At 39.3% G+C, this 4663-nt stretch overlaps 2 pseudogenes; both read right to left on the minus strand.

The window, feature by feature from the left end:
- LOC137975022 (uncharacterized) overlaps nt 1–3166 on the minus strand; it is a 16377-nt pseudogene extending 13211 nt beyond the window's left edge.
- LOC137976165 (tetratricopeptide repeat protein 28-like) overlaps nt 1–4663 on the minus strand; it is a 134981-nt pseudogene that overhangs the window by 63270 nt on the left and 67048 nt on the right.

The raw sequence follows: 4663 nt of genomic DNA on the forward strand, positions 1-4663 counted from the left end.
AATTATTCTGGTGCTAAGATATCGCCACAACGACTCAATGCTCGTTTCACTGAGCAGAAGATGGTGAAAGTACTAAAACAACAACTACTTACTGACGATGTTGGCGTCAAATTCTTCGACTGCAAATCTTTTTATCTCACTGTTCACTATCCACACACCAACCTAAAAGGAAATTTATTACAACGGCAATGAAAGGCGAAAAAGGTTTGATAGTAATGTAAAATCTACTTTTCCTAACAGGACTGAATGTTGATTTTGATATCTCCACCACGCGATTCTAAATAGCTAAATGTCCTTTTAAACATAGTATATCATATATTATATCTTTGTTTACCCTCGGATTTTAGGGTAGCTTGATGCAGCTAGAATCTCTGAGCATTTAGCCTCCCAACCATGATACACCACAGAAGACCCAACACCGGGAACTCCATGCCCTCAGTACTCGAATATAGTGTGTGGGTTCTTTTGCGTTCTATAGGTTTATGAATTTTGAAGGCAGAAAGGAAGGAAGTGAAAGGTTGTGTTTTTGGGGAGAAAGTTTTGCATCAGTATTAAGTTCTTAATTATGACCTTTGAAAACTCACATCTTTAGAATTGATATCTTGGCATTTTGTGCCATCAAGTGCTGCCTGCATCGCATTGGTAAACAACGCAGTAAATAAAGACAACATGATGGCCCCTACGAGTATCCAGATTACTCCGTACACACGTCCAAGGAAGGTCTTGGGAGTCTTGTCACCATATCTGGTATGAAAAAGACAAGATTATGTAATTCAATCAGTGACAACTCTTTTGAAGCCCAGAATGTCAATCACACAGTTATTTTACTCTTCTTTTCAAGAATAACATGTCATGCAATTCCCAGGCACAAATTATTTCCGAAACGAGCGAACTTGCTCCTTATCAATAGACCATTTTCAAGTTGCTCTTCAGGTTTGCCTCGTTAAAGAAAACTCTTTTGGGGAAAATGACTTTAATTGTTGCTAAAATACGTAACACTGTCGCATTGCACGAAGACTTGTCCTGCAAAAGAGGCGAACAACAACTTGGAATGGGCCTCTACACGTCTGGGCGAAGGGAAACAAGGTTGGGAAAGAGTCGTGGTTAAAGGTGCAAACCCAAGATTGAAAGTAGAGCTAGGCCTCCAAATGCAAAGCCTACATTAAGTAAGTGTTATCAATATTTAGGAGATTGAAGCCGAATAGGATTGACTCATCTATCTGCGAGTCTAAAATGGAATGGAATGGAACTACCTCGCCGATGAATAGACGTCGGTATTGAAAATTAGTTTACAAAGCTAAACCTCTAAGCTTTATCGCAATCTTTATTTTTCTGAAAAAGATATAATTGGGATGGTCGGGCACTAAACGGGAGAAAAATGGATTATCTTTTCGCTGTGTTGACATGTATATCGCGCCGGTCGCGAGATTCCCATTTCTATTACAGTGCATACCCTACAGTTGTAAGCGAAACCACTGCCCACCAGAAGCCCTCAGGAGACCCAGCTGTAAACGAAGAGGAAAACTGACTCTTATTTGCCTTGTGTTCCTGTAAGTAAGCAAGCAAATGAATAAGAAACTATTACTTTTTTTTTTTATTTGCGCTGTATATTTCTCAATAAGCCAAAATCACAAACTTTGCAGACTCCTCTGGGGTGCAGGGATGGCGCAGTGGTGAAAGCACTCGCCTCCCACCAAGAATGTGGCCCGGGTTCGATTCCCAGATTCGGCGTCATATGTGGGTTGAGTTGTTGGTTCTCTACTCTGCACCGAGAGGTTTTCCCCGGGTACTCCGGTTTCCCCTCTCCTCAAAAACCAACATTTGACTTGATTTGTATTAATTGTTAATTTCAATTTACAGTGTCCCCAGTTAGTGCTTCAGCGTTAGAACGACTAGACACTAAAATAAAGTTTCTTTCTTTCTTTCTTTTTACCCCATCTTAAAACCATTCATAGCCATCTTGTTTCTGGAAATCTCGTTGTGACATTTTTCATTCTGAAGTATTCAAAACACGCTTGAGTGAAATAATACATTTCTTGAAACTGCACTGATCAAAATAACACTTTCAGAGCTTCAAGAGTCTTGATCACTGAAACGATGTCGAGGACGAGGATAATCAGGTCACGTGGCATGTGACACGCGGCGGCCTGATCGGTCTTGTGCAGATCACCGGTAGATTGCTAGTTTATTGATGTGTTTATTGATGTGTCGAAACTCTTCCGAGGAAGCGCTAATCGGTCTGTTATGTTCTTATCTGCTGTCTGTAAATTAGTTTATAAAGCGGCGTCAAGTTAAGTGGTTTCGAAATTGATTTAGTTTTGCTTATGCGCATGCTAAAACTCCGATCCAACTTGAACAAAAAAACAAACTAAAGCAACTGGCGTTTTTTGATTCTGGCACCCACCGTATGCATTTGCTACCTTTGAGGGGTTTTCTCAGTATTGATAACCATGCAGTCACTTACCAAGAGCCAAATTATGACTCCTGAAATTCCTGACAGCAATATGATGCAAGCCAGTATTGGCCACTGTGATGTAATGGAAGTTAGTAATTGTTCTCGTGATTCTACTTCGCACTGTTTTGTGTTCACAATGAGTGAGGATCCCTTTGCCACATACGCCCTAACCAGAGTCACATAAGGAATGTCTTTGAGCTTTTCCTTTGTTTCCACCTGTATAGGAAAGGCAAGATCCACCTTTTTGTCCTTAACTAATTCAATCATTTCATCCGAAGTATTGACAAATAAAGGTTCCATACAGCAAGTTGGAGGATCGTCAACCGAAGTCATTCCCAGGCACGCTGAGTCCACAATCTCAATAATCTCTCTGTAAAAGTATTCCTCTTTCTGTATTAATGCTGGTATTTTTGACGTACGGAGGAAAGTTCAACACGGCCGCCACGTACCTACAACTCGTCTGGTTGATGCAAGGCAACTCTGATAAGGAACGAGCATGACGTCGGGCTCTCGCTTCAGTAACATGTCTCTTTAGTCTGCGTTGATCTAGAGATTCCCTTGTAAAAGTGCTATTGACAAGCAGAGACTCCAAGCCGATTAAAAGACTTATTGCTAATCGTAAAAAGGCGCTATGCATCTCTGTAGTTAAAGAGAGTATCCGCAAGAAAACAGCCTGTCTTGTGTCAAGTGGATTCTGCCACGGTTGTGAAGTGTTTGTTCACTCAGATCTAAAAGGTAAAAATAAATTATTAATTAATTTATAAGGTACGAAATTTTAACAATAACAAAATTCCTTTTTATGACACATGCGGCATTCCTGGTTCCTAAAATTAAATGAATTTAAATATATGTAAATTGAAAAAGGGTAAATAAAGTTCTAAAAAGGTAAGATTCTGTAAAAGCTGCGCGCAAGGTTTTATAAAAGCAATAGCAAAATTGAAAACAAGAGCCACGTCAACTAACTCTAAAGTGCGGTCGTGTCTGGGAAAACGAGGTTGGTTGGAATACAGTCGGTTTTTTCATAAGAACGTTCAAACTAAGAATCGAAATTTTAAGAACACACTAAGAACATATGCTGTCGGTCAAAGCGGATTCCCGGTTAACAGGTTGAGTCCGTTTTTTACCTAGGTTATATAAATTGGTGATCCTCATTTTACCTAGGTTTAATATTTAAAGCAGCTACCAACCTCCCAAAAAGGTCTGAGAACACTTGTACCTTTCCTTCAACTTTGTCTTACGCATCTCAACACATCTTCTTTAATGTTTCGTTTCATCTTATCAGTGTCTGTATTCATCATCCACTTATCCATTCAGTCTCAAAATTACCAACCTCCCAAAAAGGTCTGAGAACACTTGTACCTTTCCTTCAACTTTGTCTTACGCATCTCAACACATCTTCTTAATGTTTCGTTTCATCTTATCGGTTTCTGTATTCATCATCCACTTATCCATTCAGTCTCAACATTACCAACCTCCCAAAAAGGTCTGAGAACACCTGTACCTTTCCTTCAACTTTGTCTTACGCATCTCGACACATCTTCTTAGTGTTTCGTTTCATCTTATCGGTTTTCAGTATTCATCCCACTTATCCATTCAGTCTCAACATTACAACACAGTAAGGGAAAAAAGAACTGTACTACACACTTACCAGTAATCGAACTCGGACCCTCCAGATCTATAGTCCTAAATGCCTTCACCGTGCACCACACTACAACCGCGCGAACATACTCAACCCAACACAGCTGTTTTCATTATTTACTTTCGTATAATAAGTCAATTGATATCCACGTATAATAACCAACACGTATCCTTACCTGACCCTATTTTTTCTCTAGGCTTAATTTAGGCTCCAAAACAAGTTTCTTCAATTCATCTGAGTGCGTATTCAATCTAGGTAAACTGAGAATCACCACTGAATTAACCTAGACAAAAACGGATTCAACCTGAGAACGGATTTTAAAAATATAACCGGCAACATGCGCATATTTCCCCAAAACTGAGAAGAGAGAAATTCAGTTAACACCCACCACGCTCCTTTATTTTCGCTCATTTTCAAGGTGTGTCTTTTTTTTTTTAGTTTTTGTTTTTGTGAGTAGTATAAAATTAAAGGTTACAACGAAATTATAAAAAACCGTATGAAGTCCGTACAGGGCAATTAAAACGTTTTTTTGAACAGTTAAGAACGTGAAAGACATGAAGACATGAAGA

The sequence above is a fragment of the Montipora foliosa genome, chromosome 11 (assembly GCF_036669935.1).
Source record: "Montipora foliosa isolate CH-2021 chromosome 11, ASM3666993v2, whole genome shotgun sequence".
In the NCBI taxonomy this organism is placed as follows: domain Eukaryota; kingdom Metazoa; phylum Cnidaria; class Anthozoa; order Scleractinia; family Acroporidae; genus Montipora; species Montipora foliosa.